The 27251-nt window shown below is 38.1% G+C and overlaps 1 protein-coding gene across 31 annotated transcripts in view; it reads right to left on the bottom strand.

Annotated features, from left to right (window-relative positions):
* Window positions 1-27251, bottom strand: part of LOC106514844 (protein tyrosine phosphatase receptor type D) — a 469094-nt gene that overhangs the window by 340450 nt on the left and 101393 nt on the right. For all 31 annotated transcript variants that reach the window (XM_014004324.1, XM_014004325.1, XM_014004323.1 and 28 more), the window contains exon 4: window positions 3930-3953. The gene's annotated coding sequence lies outside the window, so the exon portion shown is untranslated. The remainder of the gene's footprint in view (window positions 1-3929; window positions 3954-27251) is intronic.

Below are 27251 nucleotides of genomic sequence, written 5' to 3'. Positions count from 1 at the left end.
CCCTTCTGAAGCTGCTGCCCCCGCGACCCGACCCCGGATAGGCGGAAGAAAATGGATGGATGGATGGTCACCAGTATCACAGAAACGGCTGCATTGATCAACATGAAATTTGGCAGGAATGTAGATGTGTCTGACCTACACTGTGCCACCCAACAATTTTACGATAAACTCCATATTTGAGGAGGAGACTCCACCTGAAATGGGGGTGTCTTGGACATWCAAAAATGCTTGCAACTCAAAAACTATCCTCACCCAAAACATTTTTGGCACTTCATAATTACATAAGGTTAGACTGAAAATGTGACAATTCAGAAACAAATGAAAAGAGCAGAATTTAGAAAACAAAACAAAAAATGAAAAAAATGAAAAAGAAAATGCAATTTGGGAAGAAAGAAAACAGATTTCTGACTTTAGTTACCATAAAAACTCAGTCAAAATTAAATTACTTTTCCAAAATGAGTTTGTTCCAAGAGCCATCTACACAGGTAAGATACTATTTAATAACCTTCCTACATAACCCCACTTAAAAAGAGCTGAACTACCCCTTYAAGTGTCAATTAACAACAATCAAATGCCTGGAAATAGGTTGAACATTTGAGTTGCCAGAGTCAACATCTTTCCAGCCTCCATTATGTGAACATTATTTAAAGCTCTCACTCCAACACTGAGGTTTTAATRTAATGTGAATTGCTGACCTTGAAAGCATCAACTACATTTGATATTTCAAAAATCTAACAGCTTTTAGTCTGGACAAAGAGCACTCCTCTCATCCGGCGTGCTGTAGTGGATGTGAACCTGCGCTGCCCACCCCCCACAGATGCCTGGTGTGATGTTTGACAGATTTCTCCCTCTCCAGCTAGGCTCACAGTAAATGTCCATCTGGCGGCCTCCCATGGGTACTTATTATTCTCAGCTAGCCAGGGGTTTTCTTTTCTTTTTTTTTTTTTCCTTCTGAGCAGTCAGCCAGCGCCTGCCTCAAAGAGTTGCGAGCCGGACCAGAACTGCTTGCAGAAACTCCGCTAAACTAGTCAAATGGTTTTAGTGTGGAGAGTTTTCAGTTACACAATAAGGTGTCTCCTGATGCTTTTTCAAGTATGATAAATCAAGTGCACTGAGGGAAAAAAAACATTCGAGACATATCAACAGTAATATCAGGATTTGGTATCTTATTTGTAGTACARTCCACCAGCTCCACCTTGGAATGAGGTGATTGATTTTTCCCTCATGAGCAGATGCTCGCAACCATCGGTCCTGCTGTCCAGCTCTGACACCCTGCTCCGGTCCAGTCAGTCATGCTGTTGACCTCCATCACATCCCTGCCACCTGCTGAGTGTCTCTGAAAACACTCTGACCAAACASTGGATGCAGCACTTGTTCTGGCACWCAGTGGCTAAAACATTTTCACATATTCCATCTAACCCTGACGATCTCCTGTCTGCCACATGCGCCGATAAAATTTATGATCTCCTGTCACAACAAAGTACAATAAATAAACAAATAAGTAAACAAATTGTGCCATTTTGATACAAATGGAAAAGAAAATGTGAAAACTCAAAAGGGCTCTGAGGATCATGACCTATACAAGAAGAAAAGCATTTTTGGGACTAGATGTGTGAATAATGTAATGTTTGCAACACAAAAATAATTATTTGTGTTAATAATTTTTTTTCAATTAGAGCTCATCAATTAAATTTGTTCAAGTATGATATTTTTTTCCAAGCACACAATGCGGGGGGCCTGAATGTGAATAGTCATATTTCTGGTAATTATGAACAGATTTATGTAAATTTCTGTTGACAGAAATGGATTCATGTGTCTGACTCTGTATTTATCAAAAGTACTAAAGTTGAAATGAGCACAAAGGCCAAATGTGGCCCCAGAACCACCAGTTTATGATCACATTTTTAGGCCACTGTACAAAACGTTTTGGATGAGTTTAAAACAAAAAGTAGTTTGAAAAACTTAAATTAACCAAAAAGAAAACAAAAAAAAAATGTCTTAAATGTGACTGACTAATAAGACTAGTGACATTAATTGTCTCAGTTTTATAAACTGCACTTTAGTTTTCATTATTTTGCAGTGTCTTTTTATTGTTCCAAAATGTCACAACAATGCTACTGTTTTCATATCCAATGTTTTAAGTACAGTGTCGGTATCTATTAATGATTAAAACATCAGGTTGGTGATTGAGTGTGTTGAAAAGTCTTAGACTTAAAATAAACCTTTTACAGAGCTTTATAAACAATAATAATGCACATTTCAGCCACACAATAAATTTAGTACAATTTGGTTTTGTCAWTGCACCACCAACAGCAAAATTACGATTTTCAGAAGTTTTGGGGATTAGTTGGCAGCAAATCTCACAAGTGGCAGAATTTTCTCAATAACTCCACCAGGTTTGGTTTGAAGATCAACGGTATGTTTAGTCATGAGTGTAGACAGTTTTATGCATCTGGTTCCAAAAATCAGACTGAAATACCAACCCTTTTTTAAAGTCAGAGAAAAAAATTAACTCATGAGTTCGAAGGGAACTCTTGAATGGATGTCAGTGCATAATAAACCTGGTAAGAATAAAGAATCTAGTCAGYTTATAAACACTGTCCTCACCCCATGAGGGTTCATGGTAAAACAAAGACAAGCCAGGAATCAAACTTTAACTGTTTCCACATTTCATGGGCTGCATCCTGGCTAGACTGTGGCCCACAGAGGCCACAACCTTTGCAGTCCTTGTTGGCTGCATAGCATACAGTAGCTGTGAAATGAGATTGTCTAGTCTTAAGATGACCTATGCTTGCATGACCACACACTGCCCAGTTACTGTATCCTAGTGACACATTGTGTAACGATTCAAGTGGCCAATAAATGTGGACTTCGAAGGATACAACCCCTGAACTGATACAAACCCTTTATGTTAGCATTAATTACACCAGTTGAAGACCAGTGGGACTGATGCAAACCTGTCATTAGTTTTATGTTAGTTTAATTTGAAGGAGGGTGGGATCATCTTGTGATGCATACAGTTTACCCATTTCAGAATAAAAACATTTCTAGACTGAGTTTGTATTTTTATAAATACTATTTGAATTTAGTCAAATAGCTAACACTTATAATACCATATTTTACATGTAGTCAATATTGTTAAATGTTTATTTCTTTTTGACGCTCTTAATTGTAAATTTACTGTTGAAGACACATCCTGCACTGCTAAAAAGGGGCTAGTTTTTGTTTATTTTGGAATAAATAGCATAAAAATTAGGTTTAACACTTGTGAATTTTTAGTCAACCTAATATCAGTGGAACTTAATTTAGCAAAAGCTGTCTGTCTGCTACAACTTCTAAAGYTAGCAAACAAGCTAATCTGTTAAATAAGAAGCTACTTTTGCTGTAGTAGATTAGCAGAACTGTGCTCACCACTGCATGYAATGCATGCCATTAGAAATAGAAAATAATAAGAGTAGAGACTGTTATCAACAATATGACTAATTTTAAGCTGTTCCCCCACATCGTTTGATAATAAATTTTATGGCCTTTGACTATTTTTTGATGATTTGCTATCATAGCTCTACATTAGTACACAAAACACTCTCAGTAGTGAAACCATCATTTCTTGCTTCTTCATAACACTGCAGATGTGTTTTTTGGACAACAGATTAATTTTTCAATAAATTTATAATAAAAAGCCCAGAATCTACTTGCTCTCTCTCACACACACAAGCACATATTTCACATCCTTGGGGAACATGAGGTGAGAATTGCAGATTACTGCATACCTTATAGGCAAACAGCAGCATTCCGGTGCCCCCTTCTGCTCTTACTTCTATAAGCCTCTGTACTACATATGTATGCAGTCACATCACTCTCAAAAACAAGACGTCTCAAACGCAACTCTCACTCTAGAGGGCAGCGCGATGAAAAATGAAATGACTTACCTAGTGCGGAAATGTTGGCAACATCTGTGAGCATGCCATTGGTGGATAAGGGAGCAGAGTAGTGGGGGGGAGGGGGAGAAAACAAAAAAGAAATGTCAGCAAATTACAATGTACAGCAAGCTGAACTTCAATACAAGCTGAGGTTGTCACAAGCTCCCTTGAAAAATGACAGTCTACCAGCAATGCACTGACTTGGGGTTAGGAATAGCCAACGTCAAAAAGAAGAAGGGGGGGGGGCAGAGGACTTGAAGCATCTTAGTCTCCCCTGAGGACCCCACGTTTGCACAACTTGCATTAATATTTGTCAATGTTTCAAGATTTTAAGGGTAGTGGCGAAAAGGAGTACAAGCAGCAGCCTAATCTATTACCAGCATGCCCTTTTTTCATGTTATATAACCACACTGAGCAAACTAATGTGCTCAAACAAACAAAAAAAGTGTTCCTTCCCCCATAAGTCTGAGAGATCATTTATTATCTCACCATGTGTGCTTAGATGGGCTACATTTCCCCGAGCTTGTTAGTCCATGATGTACAGTACCAAAGGCATAATAAAATGGTGGTCCCGCCCGGCCCACAAAGTCTTTCGGCTAGCTCAACAAAAGATTAACTGGTAGGCCAAAAAAAGCAACCCTTGACGACATCTTCATTAAGTCATATCTCTGAAGATTTATAGAGAAGATTATGACTCTGTTCCCTTTTTAAAAAAACAAAACAAAACCAAAAGAAAAAAAAGAAACCCTGCTGCACCAACTCGGTCATCCAGAGAAAATGAAACTGGAACGCCGCAACGTATGAACCTGTTCCATTTGGCTCGGGAAGAATTAAGTCATTAATAAATTAAACTCTATCCAACACAGTTATCAGTTTGCTTGTTCACAGCAGGTGATCAGGCCCAACTCAGAGACACTGGCACATAACAATAGGAAAACCTGCCGCTGAGCCCTTCATGGCACTCATACTGAGCTTAAAATCCAAAYGCAAGACCCACGTTTGAGTTCATTAAACATACTTATTTTTTCTGCTGATCTTGGTTGAAATATTGCAATGAAAGGCAGGTGACATGTAACCAATGATGTTCACAGATAACCAAAAAGTTAGGTTTAATAACCACTGATCTGCTAAACAAGAATCTTGGCTCCACTAATGTTAATATGCTAAACAGATTTAAAAAAATAGTGGAAGCTAATTGCTATCTGCTACCTGCTAAGACAACTGTCAGTCTTCATCTGCTTCCAGTTGAAGACTGGTGGGACTGACGCAAACGTGCCATTAGTTTTATGTTGGTTTAATTTGAAGGATGGTGGGATCATCTGTGGCAAATTAGCCAGTCCAAAACTTGTGATACATCCAGTTTACCCCTTTCAGCATAAAAGCATTAATAGATAATATTTATTTTTATAAATACCATTTGAACTTAGTCAAACAACAAAGAGCAAAGACTCTGCTAACAATAATGTGACTAATCTTAAGCAGTTCCCCATATTGTTTGATGATAAACTGTATGGCCTTTGACCATTTTTATGAAGTTTGCTATCATAGGTCTACAGTAGTACACAAAATGTGGTCTCTGTAAAATGTTTCCAGCTAAAATACATTGTTACATCCTTGCAGATGTGCCATAAAACACAAAAAAATTATGCTGACTTACAATAAGTAGTTGTATAAAATAGATTGGTAGACGCAGGGCTAAGTTTACTGTTGCTTACAGTGCAGCCTGGTTGTGTTGCCTACCAGAATATGGAGGTAATGTGATTTATCACCAATGATGTTTGTCTCCCTGCATTCATTTACATTTTTGGTGCGCACGCAACAAATCCCCAGGTGCATCAAGAATGAGAAAATGTGATTACAATGTCTGTTTTGCATGTAGGAACAAATCTATTTTCAGGCAGAAAGGGGGGGTTTAAAGAATGGGGTTCTGTCTCTGGGACGCTCATTACCATTCTGTCTGACACACATTCACACTGTTATGCTACTGTTGATGCTAAACAGAGAGCTCAGCTGAGGACCTTGAAGCCTCATGCAGGGAAAATTGGGCCCAAGGGAGGAAGTGAGGAGGAGAGAAGGGGGTAGCGGGGACTGATGTCAGACTTCAAGGGGCTCTAAAAGCACCTGGGTTTTCAGTGACATTAGCATTGGTGTTTGTTTGAAAGAAAGGCAACTAGAGACGTAGATCCTTGGATGGACCCAACAAATGCTAAAGGAAACAACTGTTTTTATAGCTTAAAACTTGCTGGCATAAATGATCAAAACCAGACAAATTTGGCGTACACAAAAAATAAATCTGAGAATTCAAGTTAACATGTCTTTGCAACAAAAACAAACTCATTTTTCCTTACAACTRAGCCAAACATTCATGCCACAAACAAAAATGAGTAAGCTGAAATACTACACTCAGCCATTGCATATTTATTCTTCTAATCGCATTTTGTTGTTTTAAAAGAGAGATTCTTGCACTGCAGTGAGGATTATTGATTTCCCTCAGTCCTGTGGAGGAAATTTGGATGCCTGGCCAATCAAAACCAATGGAGGAAGTAGAGGCCTAAGTGGATTAGAGGAGTAGGGATGGTGGAGAGAGAAAGAGAGAGAGAGTCTAAAGAGAGAACCCAATGCGTTMAATAAGCCCTCACTGTGAACCAGGAAATAGATGGAGGAATCAAACCTTTTTTTTTCTCCACCCTTTCCTCTCTCTCCTRTTTTAAGCAGATAAGCTGCTTTCAGGGTCTTAGTTATGCTGTGTAGAACCCACAACACGATATAGAAACTTTTCACAGCTCAAAAAAAAGGTCTGAAACTCTGTTCTTCATGTTGTCTTTTATGTGTGGACAAGATGGATTTGGGAATGTTTGGAATGGTCAATGTTGCTGGGAATTAAAAGTCTACATAATGCAACAAAGTGTCAACATTCAGACACGGGTTTTAGTATAGAATTATGTCAAGTCTTGCCCTGACCAGCCATTGCAAAAAGAAGCAAAATGACTTCACAACAGTGATCAAGTGGCTGTTTTGTTTTGTTTGTTTCAAAGACTAGAGACAGGACCAAAGACTGGTTAATCATTCATATTATGCAATCCAGTTGAGTGATATGGTTTAGGGACCATTACAGCTTTAAAAAGGTGGATGATTTCAAGAAACACATAGTGCACAAAGTGACTGAGGGCACAAGTAAAATAGGCTGTTTTTTAATTTGCATGACTGCTCCTGTCATTGTGAATTTTGATGTGATTTTTTTTGGGCTAACCAAGGTAGTTTTATTTCTTCAGAATAAAGATATTGTTTCCCCCTTTTTAAAGTAATTGAACATTATAATGTGAAAATGAGTGTTTTGTGTGTTCCATCCAGTTTCATCACTTAGTATCACTGTCACGACACGTGGGTGTTGTTCTGCAACAGTAATGCGTTGATCAGTGATGGATGTACCTTGAGTAGAGATGTGACATTCACAAATGATCCAAATCTTTTGAGCAGCTCGTTGAAACAAACACTGAGAACAGAGTTGCAAACAATTGAGAGCTTTTCATTGAGTTGTATTCCTCCTTATGATTTCCTCGTGTTTTCTTCGTCAGATTGTGGCAGGTGGAACACATCACTAATTGTTTAAAATTGAACGGCTCATTGAAACAAATGGATCCGCAAGATCTGGCCTCTTTTAATGTGCAGTTCATCCCATCTTTAAATATGATGTAACATTTTCAGCTTATATCAGTTGATAGAATATCTGTTCGGATAAATTGTGCATTTTAATTGCAATTTTAAGATACTTTCTAGTTAAAAACAGAAAAAAATTGGGATTTAGCTCCATTTGTTCCTTGGAAACATTTGCTTGTCATTAAAAATATCTGAGAAGATAATTTATTTGCAACTAGTATTGGTTTTCAAATCTACTTAACAGTATTTTACGGTGTGCAAAAAAATGCTGTTTAGCTGTAAAAATATTGAAATAACTATGTGGCAATGAAGAATTGACCTTTTCCATGAATTTGGATTAAATAAAAAAAAACATTATGTGTCCTTGGTGGGATTTTTGGGGTGGGATGCTTTGTTGTATAAAAGCTGCAAAGTCTCRGAGGATTCACAAGGACATCAGTTTCCCTTCTGGGACGATTCTTTTTGACACAGCCATTCCCGACTCGCCTCATTCATCACATGACACTCAAGTGACACAAAAGCAAGGGTGATATTAAAAGAACTACTGGAGCTACAGTAGTTTGGGTTACTGACAACAAACCTCAAACACCTCAATCCACAAACAAAATTCTGTATTTGATAAAGTTTCCAAATGATTCCAAGCTGTTTATTGTTTCTAAACTTGYAAAATAATGCAGTGTTATATTGACAAGTTCAGGTCTTTAACTTTAATCATCTTAAATTTCATAGCTGTGCATGAAAACCATTTTATAAATAACTATAATACCATACTTTTTGCATTGCACAGTTTACATTGAAATTTAGGGTTGTGAGCAAGCATAGATAGTGACAGCAGCAGCTAGCCATATTTTCTCTGGTGTAGCCTGAGAAATCTTGAATGCTATGATTAGATGTGTAATGCAAAACWGACAACAATGGTGTTCCAATATCAGCATTTTTGTAAGTACTCGTACGTCTTCAAAATGCCCCTATCCCTGAAACCAATACTATGTTTTGCATGTATTATCACATTATAAATGCAACCTTCATTAGACTCCAGAGTGAACATTTTATGCTGTCAATACTCTTTGAAAAACATCAGATTTACACCTGATTTAGTACCAGCTTCTAAAAGAAATGTGTTTTTACAATCGTGTAATATTTCAGTTCTAACTCAGTAAGTACTTGGTATTGGTACTCAGTATCAGCAAGTACCCAAGCTGATTTACTCGTACACCCCTAACTATATATGTCCATACCCTTTCCATAAACCCTMACTTTCCTAACAACTGATACTATGCTGCAGAATAAGCTTATAATTTAAAGTTTGTTTCTCCTCCAAATCCCCAAATCACAACATCTAATTATTTGAGACATTTTTCACTACATTTTGATCCTGCAAAAAATTTCTATGAATAACGGAGTGTTAAACTAAAATAATGAACAAAAGAATCTACACACGCATAGTTAATCAAATTCAAGTTTGCCAACCTGTGTGAAATCCTGTCAAAACATTTATCGCCCACATTTTTGTTGGACTGTTTTTATCTGCTTTTGCAAGAAATGGAAGTTGAATGGTAAATCAGGAAACATTTATTTTTATGGTGGAATTTCCGACGCTGTTGTCAATTAAAATATTAGTTTTGCCGCATTTACAAGTGTCTTGATGCTGCTGATTTTGTGTGTGTGTTGCAAGCCTACATGATTATCTTTTTACAAAAATAATTACTATCAGTTGTTGGTCAGAATGATGCATTTAACCACAGCAAGTAGCTTCAAACTCCACTTAMAACTCCTGCATTTAGATTGACTTTAAATGCACTCAGTTTAGCCACTGCAGTCCATTTTCCTTGTGCTCATTAAATATTAATTTCAGTAATCAATGGAGCAGACATCCTTTTAAAAATTGGTGGCTTCGCTTTTCTTATAGACAGTATCACATACAAACTTGTGTACATACACTCACGCAGCTTGAGAGAGCAACAGAAGGAGAAAAGGTTCACTGTTCAAAATGGCTGCAGGACTGAATGGCCACTAATTGGAAATCAAACGCAGTGGAGCTGGAAGGCAGCTGTGAAGGAACAGCTGAACATCAAGCACTCGTTGCTCAATTCAGACCATGAAAAAAACAAAATAAAAAAGACAAAAAAAAAAAAACAGACAGGCCCTGTTCCTTGTTTCAACATTTAACCTATTTGCCAGAGTGAAATAGCAGCAGCTGTTTCTGTTACAGCACCACATAATGGCACAGAATGGCTCAGGCTGGCTAAGACCCAGCTAGCTGAAAAGGGCTTCAATGCAGCAAGAAATCTGGAAAACAGACATCGCAGTAAAGCGCTGCTGTCCTGCCATCACTGATGCTGAGAGAGCTCGCAGTCCTCCATTTGATCAGAAATAAACATTTACTTCTTTATCTATTGCTGCAAAAAAAGGGAGAGATTTGGAGAAGCCCAGACAGAAACTCCAGATGGCCAGGATTCTTCCAGACTGATGAAATCCTTAAATTGTCTCTTCTATTTGAGATGAAAAAGAAGAAAAAAAAACAAGTTGTTTGATTTGTTTAAACCCACATCTCATGTTGAGGTGTGGACTAGTTTGATAAGAGCAGTTTGACRACAGCCTAATGAAGTTTGGAGTTTCTGTAAGTCTGAGCTGTCTGGTGTAAAGGCTGCTCAGGTGTGAGACAGTGAAGGAACGAGGAACTCTTCTTTAGGGCTGCAGCAGATGTTCACTTCCTGTTTCAGTCACCTCCTGCTTAAGAGCAGAAGTGCTGCGCTGTTCTCCGTGTAGCTCACTTCCAGGATCTTAAATACTTTGTTTTACTTCTTTCAGCTCAGAGTTATACAAGACAGCTTAAAACTGTAACCTATCGGGCTGCATGATACAGTATTAAAATAAACTGGTCGTTGTGATTGCAAAAAATATATATTGTTGATGAACATACATTTTGCTCATTTTTACAAAATGTTAAATATAAGTGTTAAATTTACAGTTAGCAATGGCGTTGCATTGACATCTGTCGCAGGATGATGACATCATCCTGCTTAGYTAATGTGGAAATATTTATTTACCCAAGACAGAAACACGTGGTCCAAGAATAAAAAGTACTCCGTGGAGTGGTTGTCATTGTTTATTGCATATATGAGCTTTGTATTTGAGTAGCTAACACTGCTCAAACTGTTGAAGATGATATTTGAAATTTGAAATTTAAAATGTGTTTGTCAAAAAGTATATGGATATTACCTGTGGTCCTGCAGTTTGAAGAGCAGCTCTAACAGCAGCCGCAACTGCAAGTTTGATGATTTGTAGGGAAGCGTTAGAGGCGTCAGTGTTGTTAGTGATGTTACCAGATGCTCCTGTCACAGGATGATRATGTCCTAGCAASAGCCGAGCATCAACAGCACAGGCTGCGTTCCATAAATTTWAATTTTAACATTTAAACACAAAATTTAAGCTTTAATCTTTACACTTAGATTTACACAGAGTCCAGATTTATTATTTACACACATTTAACATTTAAATTTAACATTTAGTAAAAATGAGCAAAAGATAAGAACAGTGAGAAAAAATAATAAAGTTTAGTGGAAACTTAACAATCAAAGTGAGCWAAACAATGAAAATGTGTAAGTGACATTTATGAACATTTTATTTCACACTTGGTGCTCCACAGCTGTTTAGCAGAACCTTACTGTTAAACTTTTTTTAAGTTTTCAATCCTTAATTTTCAGAATAGACAAATATTTTTAAAAAGTATTTAATTAAAAGTCTGCTCTTATTCAATTTTGGGGTTTTCATGTGTTAAGAGACAAACATATTTAGTCAAGTCCAACCACAGCATTTCAATCAGGATGAGGTTTGGTCTTTGCTGAACCATTGCAACACCTTGAGACTTTTCTTAATTTTAGTCTTTGTGTTGCAGAGTTGCTGCTGTGTTTGGGAGCATTGTCGTGTTGCCTGTCTCAGTTTTGTCCCAGCTGCAGATATCAGATAGACAGATGGCCTCACATTTGACTCTGGATAACTTTGGTATAAAGAGGACCTCATGAAATCATGACTGCAAGGCTTCTTGGTTCTGTGGCTGCAAAACGAGCCAAAATTCCCAACAGACTATTCTTTATTATCTACTGACACATAAAACCTTAGAACTTACAACGGATTTATACTGCATGCATCTCCTCTGCGCTCTGCTCCGCTGCGCAGGTTGCAGCTGTACGTTTCAAGTCCAGTATACATTACCTCCGCTCCACTCCGGTCCGACAGAGGAGATCGCGCGATAAATTCAGTGATAAATGTGGAAGTCAGAGCAAAAAATAATTAATTCGGTCAAAGACAAACTCCAAACACAGCTGAAAACAACAATATAAAGGCTTTTGGTAACTATGTTGAAACTGTCTCGCTGTCGGCTTTCTGAAACTTCTGATTTCAAAATAAAATCCACGTGTATCGTGTGTGTACACATATCCTTCGTGCTAAATGTTTCCATCTGCTTCCCAAACAGAACAATACATTCTGACAGCATTTGTGTAGAAATATATCCATATATTTATTAATATAGCTGCAATTTTGACATTATTCCGACAAATTCTTCCACCGAATAGTGTCTTATTTTGAAAATACGGATGTTGTGCTCGTGTCTTTTCCTGTTGGTGCRACGTAATCTTTAAAAATTGACTCTGGCGCAGCTCCGTCGTCCGGCAAAAATAGGAGCTGTTCTAATTTTGACGGATCGCCGTCCGCTCACCGCCGCCCTGCGCCGCCGTGCGCAGCCAGTGTAAACACTCTCATTGATTATAATGGGTGCRTATTTGCTGCGGAGGTCGGACCGGAGCGGAGATGGAACGCAAGCAATGTAAATTGGGGATTAGAGGTTGGACTTTATGTTTCATATAAAGAAATGCCATTGCCATTAGCTCTGATAAAGTCTGACAGGGGAAAAAAATTAAAAATCTGTGAATTTCTGTGCCTTTTTTAACTGTAGCTTTTTTCAGCCTGCAGTCCTTGATCAGAAGTTGTGAGATTAGAGACCCATGAGCTTTATGCTGAGTTCTGACCCTGAGTTCAACCATGCACAGGTGGGATAAAGACTCTCTTGCCTGGGGAGAAACAGAAGGATGGATGGAACTGAGAGGAAAGCATGAAAAGAGGGAGCGGCAAGAGCCTTGATGCTTCTAGCAATGCCGTGTTCGCTTCATATTAGCTTCTTGTTAAGACAGGCATCAAATGGCCTGATCAAGGTTAGTTTAAAAAAAAACAACAAAAGAAAAAAAATAACAGAGTTACGCCTTATTGTTGGTGCAAACTGGATAAGTCAAAACTGAGAGACTTTAGTTGTTTCCAAATCACAAATTAGGTTCTTAAACTTGGGCTTCTCACCACAAGAAAACCATTAACATCAGTCATAAGGGCACACCAGACAATTGACTCCATTTCCAATTGAAATTAATCTGATCCGACATCATGGTCATTTAGGGCCTCATTGCACAGCAAACATTTGTGGTGTCTACAAGGCTTGTAGGAAGGAGTTCTTTATCTCTCTGACTCAAACACRTAATTAGACATAACAAGTAAACAACATGAGTGCAAGATGTGTGTTCCGTTATTGCTTTTTAATTGTATTTTCTGTCTCTGTGCACTGAACTTGTTCCAGGAGTGCCGGTACCTGTGAGCGCTGGCCCGTTGCAAGGCCAGGTGCAGTCATTACCACGGGACAGATGGATCAGCAGAAGTGCTGCCTGTTTCCCTTGCAAGACCGGGCGCTGGCTGCCATATGCACGCTCATCATTAAAACTGACCTGTGACCCTGTAGCGAGCGCGCCGTATTCTAACAGAGTTAATTAAAAAATGGCCAGTGATATGTAGGATGTGGCACTTTCCCTTTGTTTCTAAATGTTATTGGTTTGTGAGAATAGTAATMGGACTGTGCTGTGTTTGTGTCCTCGCACGATTCAGAGTGCATGATTGGACCTTTAAAAGATGTGTTCCGGTGACTTTGCGCATCCATGTGACACATGGTGTCAGCCATGTTTAAGTTTAGGAGTTCCTTTTAATATAGCCAACGCAACTCCTTTGAAAATTCATTAAAGCGCTTCGACCCTTCTGCCTTCTGTGTGAGTGAGCGGAAGCAGCCGGGGAGTTGGGGAAGATGAAAATTCTGACACGGGCAAAAGTGTGCGGGCAAGCCCCTGGACGCGCAATGATGAGCCACTCATATGCCAGCTTTGAACTGCTATTTATTTATTCCTAGACATTAAATAAAAGCTGGATTCACATTTAGTTTCAGAGATGAAGACTGCTGGCSGCGATCGCATTTTTCGATTGAATCAGAAAGGCAAATAGCAAGTGTTACATAACACGGGGGCTGCTTAAAATAAAAACAATCTCTTCAGGGGCTAATTAAAAATACTAAACAAATTACAAAAATATAATCAGAGGTGGGTAGAGTACCCAAAAGTTGCACTCAAAGGAACTCAGACTGACAAAAAATAGAAAGTTTTACAAATTCTGGTGTTTTTAAAGACTAAAATGAAAAAAATTAAAACAAATAAATAACAGTTACAAAAAAAAATCCAGCAGAGTCCTTTTTTTTCTCATTTTGAATATTATAAAACTAATGCAGTATTGGCAAAACAATTAATCACAGTTAATTGCTGGATTTAGCAGATAATCAATTTGACAGTTATATTTGCATGTAGCCAGTGGTGGGCCTTTGGTCCACATTTTCTGGATTTCCTTGTACTCCAGTTTATGTTTGTGTTTCAGGTGATTAAACAAGTTCATGGATTTTGGGTTAGCATTAGTCTCAGTTGCAGGCCTGACATTGATAGTGTTGCATGCAAAAACACGTYGTCACATGGCCCTAATTGCAGTTTCAAAGCGTCAAATATTGAYAGTTTTTCAAACTACATTATTTTGCTCAACCTTAATATTTATGTATAACATATAGAGTATTACCACAGGAGAACATGTCAAAATGATATCCATAAAAGTTTATATAAAAGCCAGAGTTACAGAACTGTTAAAAGTTAGAACCACTCACATTTTATTTAATTTTTTTTACAAACTGAGCTTCAGAAGAAATTTTCTTGTCCTTTAAAGTTGCCCCGATCAGTGTTTTTCCAGCTGTCTGGATGTCTTTCTATGAAATGTGTCTGGTTTTGGACTCATTGTCTGCCCATCTTGTACCTGACCRTGACAGCATATTGTGCAGTTCGTGTTGCTAAAAAGAAAAAAAGCTGACAAAAGATGTGGCAGGTCTAAACAAACTGCAGCAGATGAACGGTGTCTGAAAGCTTTGCTTTTTAGGAAATAACTAATTTTGTGTTTGACGGGTAACTTAGCTTTTGTGGTCGCCTTTTTTTGGAGTGAAAATGCTGTTTTCTGTTGACTTAAGGAGCTTTTCATGTCAGAATGATTCATAACTCAAGTGGTTTAAATAAAAGCATTCCTGTAGAGTTGGTCATAGAGGACTGCATTTGAGTGGAAAAAACAAACAACAACTGTGAAAGACTTTTATAAAGTCTGGAGAACTAACAATCAAGATGATTTTAAAAAGATTACAAGAAAGTCTGACTAATTAGATATGTTATACGAAATGAGGGGCAACAAGACTTTTGCACAATGTTATACAAAAACAGAATGTCCTTCTGCACGTTTGGAACATTTTTGACTTCATGTCAGACACAGTTTTGAGATGAACTTCATTAAGTCATCATCAGTATTCCACATGACTACTTCATAGGTAGCAACAATTATTTTTTTTCCCTCAGGCACTTAATTAGCATTGTTGCTGGCACGCTTCCTCAAAACTATCCTCAGCTACTGTCGTCCTCCTGCCAGTTACCGCTCACAACAGAGTCATATCACTTGCGGTGTTTATGCCCCGTAATCACTTTCTCCTGCACCTGATCTCCTCTTCATAAACTCAGCATGCCAACATTATTGCTGTTATAATCGGAAATATGGAGTTATGTATTATGCATCAACAGCCGTCTCCTGGAGGGAAGGCAGCCATACACTTTGATGCCAAGACGCACACACTCATCTATGCATACGCAGCTTGACCACATGCAAAAAACCACTCACATAAACCGTGTTTCCATCCAATTACATCCAATTTTAATTCGAATTTTGAGCTAATTTTAATAATTTCTCAAAAAGGAAAAAATTAAGAAATGCGAATCAGACGGAGTTTCCATCAACTGGCCTGAAGCGAATCAATTACGCATGTGCGTAGTAAACAGGACGTAACCGTTGTTAAACTCGCAGGGTCCACACATCTCAGGATAATGGAGAGAMGTTATCAGGAACGCGTTGCTACCATTGGGAAAGTTGTAATTATTCTGTTATCAACTAGTTTTGGTGATGTTACTGCTGTCTGGAGACGTAGAGAAAGAAATGCAATTTTCTTCACGTTACGGGATTACTGAGAAGACGCAAACAGCGGGAGGAGGGTCATGCTGCCAGTCGCAGCTGCAGCCGACCCGAAACTGGTACCGGTACCGTGGAACAGCTGATCGGCTACGTGAGGTAAATGTTCGCTACGTCACAACTTATTCAGCAAAAGTGTTTCCATCTGTCCTTTTGCGCATTAAGTGTTTTTCGAAAAAACCCAAAAACCACCTCAAGCGAGCGTAAAAACTTTTTAGCGAATTGAGGATTTTTTTTYCCAATTTTGCTGTTTCCATCCGACTTTTTTTTCATATTTTTAATGTGACACTTCTAAATGCGCATCAAAAAGCCTTGATGGAAACACGGTTATAGACAGTTGTTTACTTCCATTGTGTTTCCTCACTTAAGAGACACACAAACTTGAACATATGCCTTAACCACTGAGGTGCAATGGAAGCTGCCCACACTTTGCCTCATCTCTCCTAATCAACACCTCTACAGCTATAAAAAAAATCCTCACTGCACCTTTTGATCTGCTAACTACCTCATTTACATGACTGGCGCTTAGCAAACTGGTCTGGTGTTGAGGTGTAATGAAAGTAAGGTGGGGTGGAAAGGAGGAGCAGATAAGGAGTGAAAAAAAATTAAAACCATTGTAGTAATTATGCCAGGCCTGTATGTGGCACTGTATACACTACCACGATACATGCTTGAAACAGGAAAGAAAACAGAGCTAGACATTTTAAACTGTGTAAAGAAAAGATAAACACAGCAAGAGCAAAAAAAATGTCTGTTGTGTGGACAACAAAGTGGAAGTTTCTACTTTGTGTCCCATTAAGCTCCCTGTCAGTGTGTCAGTCCAAATACACTGACAAAACAAAAGATTCAATGAGAGACAGCTGGAAGGAAGGGTTGTCCATAGTGTTCAAATATGAGACTAGATTTTCCATACACAAGTGTCAAGATTTGTCAAACTATTGCCCTTTCCCACATTTTAATGTGTACTTGACATACAATGTAGCTATTTTCTGACAATCTAAAAATGTTCCTTTTTGGTTTTTGAATATTTGGATGCAAAAGTAAGGATGGTTTACTTTGCTCTATTCTAGGCAATGTTATTGTTCAGTCTTAAAGTATACAAAGGCTTTGTTACAGTATAACATAGTACCATATAGTATAGTACAACATAGTACCATTCAGTATTGTATAGTACCATACAATATAGTACAGTACAATATATGGAACACAAACACGTGTGTATTTGTTTTCACTGCTGTTACTTTTGTCAAGTTTTGGGTCATAGTTTACATTAGAGGTAGAAGTACAATTTAGGGCTTCCTAAACCACAATTTCCATGTGAATGTTAGCCTGAAATCATAAATAACACTGTAAAATGGTTCCCATGTGTACAGGGGGTCTTACCCTTCATGTTTTTAGTTCAGAAGGGTCTTGCCCTTCATGATTCAGATTACTGTGGTAAAATATTCAAGGAGTAAATGTGGTTAATCAGCTAAAAACATGGTTCCAAAACAGGGGAAAACATTCCATGAAGCTAAAGAAAAATAATATATAAAAAAGGCCTTTCTCCCTGCCCTCCCTTCTCGCTTTTTCCTCTTGGCTGACTTTGTGCAGCACCGTGGGGCTTCCAGTAAACATGAGCCTCTTTGGCAAGAACTACAGGACTGGATGGCATTGAAACGGTTGGGATGATGCATCCAGACGATGGTTATAGTTGGGCAGGAACACAAGGGTGAAGAGAGAGAGAGAGAGAGAGAGAGAGAGAGAGAGAGAGAGAGAGAGAGAGAGAGNGAGAGAGAGAGAGAGAGAGAGAGAGAGAGAGAGAGAGAGAGAGATAGTCATCAAATGAGGAAGAAAAAGGATGAGGAAAGTTGTGGGAACTATTGTAGGTGGTTTCAATCATTCTGATGCCATCTGTTCCACTCCATCTTTTGCACTGACAGTGGATATTTTCCCCGGTGAGGAGAGAGGAGTTTGTGTTCGAGCACATGACAGTGAAGGGAGGAGAAGTAAACCCCACACCATATTTATCTTATGCACACTAAACAACTCAACTGTCTGTATGTGTTGGAGGTCCAGGTGTTGGTCATTTTTAACTAGGATTCATGAATAGTTCCGTTTCTACAGTTTAGTAATGTTAATGGAGCAATACTTAAAACAAAAAAGTAAAAAGAAATGGCGTTAACCAGTTTCTGCAGTAAAAATTGTATAGATTTGGTCTTTGGCACAGTTTACTTGGAAGTTATTAACTATAAAACAGCTATTTTGACTTTTTTACATTTTTTTTTGTATAATCTGTGAACTTTTAAACATAAAGATTGTTTAAATTATGTAACTTCTTTCAGGGACCAAGACTGATGGCACATTTGACATTTATCTTTCTCTAAAGAAGAAAATTTTTTATTTTAATATTTTTTCAGAATTTGTTATTCTCTCCAATTTCCTTTTTCATTTTATTTTTTCCAAATTCCATGTTTTAAGAAGTTAAATTTATTTTATAAAAAGGAAACATATTAAATTTAGGAGAATAAATTGACTCCAAATAATTGAAAATGGATTTCAAAAGGCCCTATCTGAAGCGATCTGAGGGCTCATCTGATCAGATACTGCAGTCCACACAGTGTGGCCAAAAGTGCTGACAACTAATTTACCACCTAGCCCCCCTGCTTTCATAAGATTTATTGCACCTGATGTCATCTCTTTGGGTGAGTTCTGGTACCGTCATCCTCTGGGTATTTAACTCGTGTTTCCACTGTGCTTAAACATGCATGAAGTTATTACTGAGCTGCTTTCCTCTTTTGAGCCTTGATGGCCTCTTTCTAATTCCGTCTTTCACCTGGATTTGTTTCCCTGTTCTCCACGTTCCTCTTTCAGAGAGCTCATAATTATTATTTTTCTTCTGTTCCCCGTGCCTACCCTGCTTCTTTATTATATATGCCGTATTTTGTCTTCGTCTTGAATAAGTTTTTTTTCTGTAACCTTGAATGCTCCCATGTATAAAAACATAAAAGCTTTAAAATAAAAGACCATGAAAATTAATACCAGCATTAAAGTTTCCTGTTTCTCAGCGTTTCATCTTTGAGCGGTCAGTGAATCTGCATGATGTGGAATATTGAATATGAAGATAGAGAACCGCTGTAGTGGTTTTTCAGCATGTTTGCTCAGTGTTATTGGATATATAAGCCTGCAGTTGTGGCTTACACTGCACCATGCTAAAAAAAAAAAAAAGAAAACAGCAGTATAATAAAACAAACCACAGGGGAGTTTAGGCACAGATTTTTTGCTTAAATAGACAGCAAWGGCACAGTATGCATTAAAGCAAAGGCACTGACATGAATCCATCAGTCAACACAAGGTAGAACACAAGGATATTGTAACATAGCATCAATTTCAGCAGCATAGTCAGGAATTAAAACAGGCTGTCAGCTGTGGACCACTTATTTAAAGTTGTCCAGATCAGTTTATTATTTTTATATGCACCTAAATTTCATAAAGTTCAGTAAGCTTTATATTTAGGGGCATCATTAWATTACTTTAAAATGRTCTCCAAACAATAATATAATTGATYGCAATATTGTCAAGCAAAATTTGTTATCGTGACAGGCCTACAAATGTTTATTGCCAATTGTCAAAAGGGGAAAAAATGTTTTCATGCTTCATGCTTCTTTCAGTTCTAAAAAAACTACATTTTAAAGTACATTGTGGACCTTGTAAAATGAGCTACATAAGTGGGGACCATTCATCTCTCAGTTCACCTAAATCAGTCTAAAATGGCCACTAATAACGAAATACTGCATCTGACATTGTCTTCGCATGGAAAATCTGACCAGACATCATCAATAGATACTATTTCCCAACCTTCCAATGTGCTGCATTTCCAGCAATCAGAAAAGCAAACACAAAGCTGCTTAAAGCTTGGGAGAAGTCTGCTGGGACCCAATCCCACATAATAGTCTAATTAAAGCTATTGATTACTTATATAAGCACACATAAGCAGTGGACATTCCCAACCCTCTACAGGAGTAGTAATTAGCAGAAATACGAAGGGGTATGGTTAACTCAGTCACAGCTTCTCTCACCTCATTAGCTGTTCAGTGGTATAGTTTTTGTTTATCGATGCCTTTTTTTTCCCTCCAATTTTCTGACCTTTCCATGCTGTTCCTTTTGTGCTGCGTGCACTGTAACTCTCCTGCTACAGTAATCGCTCGAGAGCATCTGTGTTCAATCAGTGCTCATATCTCTGTCCTTTTTTTCTCTTTCCCCCTTTTAAACAGTCACGCTGCTTCAGATGATTTCAACAGATTATCTGGGATGTTCTGATGAATGCCTTTGAGAGCTGTCTGGATTTGATGGCCTCCAGTGACGTACTTTGTCGAGATAACAAGAGGTCAGACATTTTACCTCCATGGGTTTTCGTAGGCATGATTTTATGTCCTGCTGTTTGTGAGCTGTGACTTGTGAACTTACTGAAGGAGGGAAAATGTTGAAGCAATACTGGCTGTGCAGAAAAGGTGACGTTTTTTTGGCAAGTGAATGACGTGCTATAAATAGGTTGTCCTTTGACAGCAGACAGGACCATGGTCCAATGTTCTGTATGTTTACATTTTATTTTCTAGAATTTACATTAAAAAATGACAATATAAAAATTGTGATTACTTTGATATGTTTTACCTACAACATTCTACTTGATTGTGTCATATTAAAAAAAAATTCTAATCTATTTAAGAAATGTTTTATGTTTTTTGAATAAGATAGTTTTATTCAGGCCAAAATATAAGAATGAGGTCTTAACTGAGTAAACATCCATTTTTTACACTACACAAAAATGTATCTTTCTTAGCATTAATTCAAAAACCAGAAACAAGATTAAAAAAGTTTAAGCCTTGGAAATTATAATGTAAAAAAATAGAGAAATTGTGAAATTATATTTTGTCACAAAAGGTCCACAAGATTCAGCTGCAATGACGGCGATGTGATGTCACTGAGGTWGACTGCAGGTCACAAAACAAACTTTTTTATCTGTACACTTAGAACACAAAAGCATGCAAATTTTAAAATACATACTGAAGAGAAACTCAAAAAAACATCCTTCCTATTGAAATAAAGAGCCACACTAGCTTCAAACACTTAGGAATATGCATACAGTTTTTAGTGCGAGACTGTAGAAGTGGTTATAGCTACTTCACCACATGAATACTTATTCAAATACCACAATACAAACATGCAGCATGCACAAACATTCAACACAAGCAAACAATACACTCCATACTAGACGAAACTGTTTTTCTGGCAAAAAAAGGCTGAATAATACTGTGTTTGCAGTTGAAATATGCATGAAGTTCTTACCAAGGTTAGAACACAGTATGCTACAATGTGATATATGATATAATAAAGCAAAGTAATATAATATGATTACTGACAGTACTGTTCTTTGGGATGCAACACAATACTATACAAGATGATGTGAACTCTAACCCTAAATTTAGCCTGATGTGATGCAATACAAGACATAATATTACACAATATTATACTATATTGTGACTGTGTACTCTATAGTAGAAAAAAATATAGGTTCATTTGGTTGGTACAATTCCATTAAGGTGGATTCCAAAGAATCGGGTTTGATTTCATGAAACSTTCCTGTTTCAAACCAACAGTAGACCCATACAGTGCTTAATAACTTGTGTACCCCATGTGAGAGAAAGAAAGAGGGGATTTGTTTAAACTGGCAGAGAAAAGACCTGCATTATAGTTGAGCTGGGCTCTAAGCCGCGTCCAGGTGTTCGACTCTTTCCAGGTGGCCGTGTAATACTCCTGCCGACCCAGATCATGGCAATCATGGAGCTGGGCAGAGATGGCTTGCTGCCGACAGCAGCATATCGCYGAAGTAATATGCCAACTTGGCAGCAACGTGCCAGGAAAACCAAGGCAGGTAAACAAGCAGAGTAACATTCCTGGAGTGGAACGATGGTGAGAAATCTCCACAAAATTCATATAAAAAAAGCTTCAAACTGGTTCAATAAATCTGATTTAACGACTAAGCTAAGCTTTTATGAATCATTCAGAAACATTCTGTTTGGATTTGTTGTCACGGGGTTTTATTGACCCTCAACTCAGCCATTGACAAACATGTCATCTATAAAAGCTGGTCAGCATGCTAATGTGTTCACATCATGTTCTCAGTTGGAGATACAATCTTTATAGGCTCGGAAGGCCAGAATAATATACAAGTCGTATCTAGCCTGTAGTGTCTGGGCACAGTACGCTCTACAGTGTAAGTAGCATGGCTGGCAGGCTGCCACAGACGAGCGCTGGGTTCCTGCTTGCCATCCTCTAATTTGACTGCACGGTAATTACCGTCTCAATGCGGTAAAGAAAAAGCAGCTTTTGGTAGGAAGATTGGGAGAGAAAAGAGGGGGAAATGTGAGGGTGTGTGGCTTAGCAGCTTAATGAACATGTCAAATCTATTTAAACAAATGGATTATCAAATCTGTACCCACTTGGCGGGATTGCRGTTTGCTCCAGAACATTTACCCAGGCTGTAGTGGCAGCATAAATGAATGGGGGGGGAAATCTGGTGAAATCCTAAAAATGGCAGTGAGGGGAAAAATAACTTTGGCATTAGTGCGTATAATGTCAATCAAGTCAGTGCCAGCCAAATCAAATCTTGCTGTCAGTCTGCTCTATTATTATGGCATGCACTTTCCACTGTACGCCACTCAGTGACTTAAACAAGTTTGTATCCTTTAAAATGATGCATGCGATTGTAAAAGTGAAGTTAACCTTTTGTTTTTGATTTCTAACTTTATTATTCCTGATTTTGTCTTGGAGCTTTTTGTCTTGACCCTATGTGAGYTTTTCATTGACTAAATGGATAATAATAGATGGTGTTATTTCCAAGGTGCCTTCTCAGCTTCAGCCTCTCACATGCTACAGACATTTGAAAGGTTTTTGCCACAGAAGTCAGCAGAAAATGGGTCATTAAACCTCTCGTGTCAAACAGAGTTTTATTGTTTCAGCACATTTTAATGGGGATCTTTTATATAGCTGAAGTCTTAACATGAATGTGTGCACTTAAACCCTGAGCTGCTTTCATTTGTAAWGCTACAGTAACTGCAGGGCGCACATCAGCACATTTGACACTTGCTCATCAGCCTCACTCAGGCCGTAGGCATGTGTCTGGAGTTTTGTTTATCGCCGCGAGCAATGATTATTGCCAGTTGGCTGTCATGAAATAATCCCTTTCCTCCCAGTTAGAAAATCATGGAATCTACCAGCCAAGCATTAGAGATGGGCTAAAGGGCCACTTGGAATAATGTGTTGTTTTTTTGATGGGCTAAATTTTATTTTTTTTTATTCCACCAAGACGAATAACAAAGCAGTCTTGTTTCTCTGACTATATGCAAGCATGATTGCATGATAACTCAAGAAGATTTTTATGGAACACTGAAGAGGCACATTAAATTTTTTATGTGAACTGGATAACTTCTTTTTTAATTTGCAAAACCAAGTAAAAGTTTTGGCCTTGGTCTTTGATGAACTCTCTCAAAGCTCCTCTACTCTTAGACACAGAGAAATCTGATGTTTTGGGGGAAAAAGAATAAAAAAAAATTCTCTTATGATAAAAAGGAAGGGAAAAAAAATAAAAAGGCTGCTGCAAAAAAAAAAAAAAACTACAGTACTGATGCTAATATGTGAACAGGAATTATTTAGCATAATGCAGAGTGATGGATCATTATAAAATTAATTTTTACTCTTGTTAGTGGATTTAAATGCTAAAATATACCCCACATGACTGCATTACAAATCATTACAGTGGTGGTCACTAACTCTGGTCATCTGGGGCCACAGTTATGTTTTAAATGCTTATTTGCTTCAACACAACCTAAACTGATGGCTCACCAACAGGTTTCTGCAGAACTCTGACATATCAAGGAGGTGTGTTGGAAGAAGGAAGCATCTAAACTTAACTTGGTTTTATTGGTTACATGTTTTTATGATTAGTAGTTAGGGATGGGCAAAATCATATTGTGTGTAATTAATTTTTGCCCCTTTGCGATTACTGAAATTAGTGCCATGTGATGGTGCATTTGTGTGTGGCACACTTTCACTATCAGGTGCGCATATAAACCCAATGGTGGAAGGCAGTGAAGAGCAACTAATGCCAACCATAACCCTACAAACCTGTTTAATCACCTGGAACACCAGCAAAAATTGGAGTACGAGGAACCAAGGCTACATCAGTTACACGAAAGTGCAATTGTCATCCAATAATTTAATTATATACTTTATAAGAGTTTTAGCCTCCTATATAAGCAATGAATTAGAACATGTTTGGATTTCAGATTGTTTTAAACTGAACTGCTAAGACAGATTATTCTGTCTGCAAAACATTCAGAAATAAATAAGAAAATTAATAATTTGTATAGAAGGAATCCTAGTAGCTCCAMTGTCAGTGTAAATTCTTGCACACACGCAACACATTTAGCCATGGAGTTCATGAAAATGTGTCATCTAGTCCAACTCCAAGTACAACTCTGCATATTTTTACAGTTTTCTTTCCTCAACTAGTTGCCGACACACTCGCACCTGTGAGAAACTACCTCCACAGAGCTTGTGTGCCAGTTTCTTTCTGCAAGGGTCATCACTCTTTGTCTAGAGGTGAGAGCACAATTAAACTGACCAATTGGAACTGAATGAACACCGCTGTGGACACTGGAAAATGCCACTTCTACTTATTGTTTCGTCTGGATGATACAAGACCCACTATTCTTTGAGTCATTACTAAGCAAAATGTCAATAAGCTATCAGTAAGAGAGATGTGGTAAGAGAGATGGATGGAAGAGTGAGAGAAGACAGTAAGCAAAGATCAGATTAGAGGAAATAATGGTTGATGTGATATAAATATACATCTTCTCCTGAAAACATCAAAAGAAACGTTCATGCAAGTCAAAATGAAGTGTTTCAGCAAACGCGACTCCAGCAGATGCTTTAAGTTCCATGCCTGTGCATTCATTTGTTTCTAATTGGTTGATAATGTGCCAGACACACACACATCTGTCTCAGCCTCTTTTTCCCTACTTTCATATCTCTAACTAACTTGTGCAGTCAGCTGAGAAGCTGTCAGTGTCTTGTGAAATATCTCAGTCCAGTTGTGTGAGCATTAGGACACCACATACAGCACTTYTGTTTCTCACATTGCTCACTTTTATTTGTTGTTTTTTCCCATCTACACTCTTTGCTCCTTTTGTCTGTTCCTCTCGAAGCATTGTACAAATGTTTCTTTTGTCTAAGGAGCCATTCCATATGTTTGCAATCACTCTAGCTCCCCTGCCTGCACAGATCATTTAGCAGGCTCCCTCATACATTTCAATTAGGCCCACCTAGCTCAGCCAMAGACACAGGAAAGCAATATTGATTTTTTGATATTCTGTGTGTGGGTCTGCCCAAATTATCRCTTGTACTGGAGACTATCATAGATCCATAACAATTTGCTTGTTTTTGTAACTTCAAGTGAGATGCTCTAGATTGCTGGTAAACAGCTAATTTCAAACACAAATGACAAAGATATGCAAAAAAGGAAAACAAAAAAAAGTTTTGTTTTTCTTTGCACTGGAAGTCAAAGAAAGGGAAAAGGAATGTTTGGAAGGTTGTCAAAAGGAGCCTCAATGTGTCAAAATTTGCCAGGCATTTCCTGCATCTAAAAATGTACTTATTATTCCATTATTGTCAGGTTGGGTTGGCTGGATTGTGGTTTCTTGGGGGGGAGCAGCAGCTGCCTGTTAGATGTCACTCAGCCGGTGCCACCTCATCCATTCTCTTGACACTCTGGGGCCCTGAGAGAGCGATCACTCAAAGTTCAGGAGACAGGGACGTTTCATCAAAGAGCTGATGAGACTTCTGAACGCTCCGACACAAACTGAACAGAAACTCAACCTAATACTTTACTTATAATGGTGACAATGAGTAAAACACGGTCTTGTGGCATCAGAATGGCTTCGATGCACATAGGGATTGTTTCTATGTTCATGATGAAACTGAACAAAAGTATTAAGTCACCATTATCCTTAAATGTGTTTCCTAATTCTCCGATGAAAGTGGTTTGAATTTCTAAGTAGCATATCCTTCTAAAGTCTCCAGTGAATGGAATTCAGTTGAATTTAAATATGTGACCACGAATGGACGATAAAACATTTGGTTTCTCACAAGGACAACAACAAGCGGTTTCTTTTCACTTTGATTTTTTTTTTCATCTTTTCAACTGTGTGAATTTCTTTTTTGTCTTCTCTTTTTCTTTGCCGATATTGTGGTATTGTCGGTGTACTAACACATCACCACAAGCAACACAGTATTTCCCTTTACAGACTTTAGACAATCCATTTAAACCATCAAGTTGTCACAAGTCAAACTTACTTACTTTCCAGTCATCAACATTAACCAATATTCATGTAATAAATTACACAGACACTGGGTTTTGTCCATTCTATTATGTGACTGAAACTATAAGTCAATAAAGATATAGTAAGAATAATTTGAACAACCCATCAACATTTAATTTTGTGACTGAGGGCATCTGTGGTCAATGTTGATTAAGTGTTACGGCTGACTCAATGCTGTGACATCACCGTACAATAAAGACACATGTCTAGCTCTGTGGTCTATGCCATAGGCCGGCTGTATGGTACGGGGCAGAGCTCATGTAGTTTGACATTTCAAGTAATTATCTTGAGGATGGGAAGCCTCTCAATCATAGTGGTGCTTGATTAAAACTAATGGCTCTCTCTGAACGGTGGGCTGACAAAGAAATTGCATCATCTTCCCCCATAGAAGCACTGTGATCTTCAATGAAAAAAAACAAGTGAGCTTATTTTATTTTATTTTATTAGGCATTTAACGTACAAAACTGCCTTAATGCATTGCTGATTTAGCTGTTATCTTTTATTATTATTTTCCTCCACAGCCTTAGTTGGGAAAAAAAGGATTTTTTTCTGTCAGAAGACACACTCGTGGAGGTTGTGTCGTGTCTCTCTGCGTAATGACAGTCTTAATGGAAAATAAAACTGGCTCTCTGGGGAGTGTGATGGTCAGGCTGGCCATTACAGAGTCACTCAATAGCAGCTGATTGACTCGCTCCCCTGCTCTGATATAAGCCCGTTAAGCTGCTACTCAGCGTCAAAGCAATGCTCTGTGCACTCACACTATCCCTGCTCCTTGCCATTGGAGGCTACTGGATAAAGTGCTTACCCTGACTTAGTCAACGTGTGTGTGGGTGTGTGGGTGGGGGGGGGG

This window comes from Austrofundulus limnaeus, unplaced genomic scaffold, assembly GCF_001266775.1.
Source record: "Austrofundulus limnaeus strain Quisiro unplaced genomic scaffold, Austrofundulus_limnaeus-1.0 Scaffold23, whole genome shotgun sequence".
Classification (NCBI taxonomy): domain Eukaryota; kingdom Metazoa; phylum Chordata; class Actinopteri; order Cyprinodontiformes; family Rivulidae; genus Austrofundulus; species Austrofundulus limnaeus.
This window is presented reverse-complemented; position numbering and strand designations above follow the sequence as displayed.